Source organism: Morone saxatilis, unplaced genomic scaffold, assembly GCF_004916995.1.
Source record: "Morone saxatilis isolate NCDOM2014 unplaced genomic scaffold, NCSU_SB_2.0 Contig0, whole genome shotgun sequence".
NCBI lineage: Eukaryota > Metazoa > Chordata > Actinopteri > Moronidae > Morone > Morone saxatilis.
In genome coordinates this window covers 19,687,163-19,687,691 of record NW_023339650.1, presented here as the reverse complement: position 1 = coordinate 19,687,691, position 529 = coordinate 19,687,163, and positions in this window count along the sequence as shown.

Genomic DNA, 529 nt, shown 5'->3' with positions numbered 1-529 from the left:
GTATACACTGTATCTTTATGGATTCTTTTGACCAGTTATGGGCGCGCTGGCTGATCAGGAATATTATCAGCTAATTGTAATTTTAATGGCAGTAAATGGTTGTTCCTTCTGCACACACCACACTGGGGCCATCCGTATGTGGACGCCCCTATGTTCAGGGCCTCCTACAGGGCTTTTCCAATTCGAATCAAACCATGCCCCGTTGATTTTGCGTTTCCGTCACCAGTTTAAACTTGCTGAGTTGTGCCTACATCATATGGGATCTGATCTGAGCTGCTGTTGGCGGCGGACGCTCTTGTAAGCAAGCTACTTTATGACCACAAAATGAGCGTAACTATTTAAATTTAACATAAAGTTGTATAGGAGTAAACTGAAATAAATGCTGTCTGTGTGTGACGTCGCAGAGCTGCAGGTTTCTTCCACAAAGCAGGAACTGCTGTTAATCAGGACGGTAGGAGGTCACCACTCAAAACTGAAATCTGGAAGTGATTTGGAAAGACACCAAACACTCCTCTCTCTCTCTCTCTCT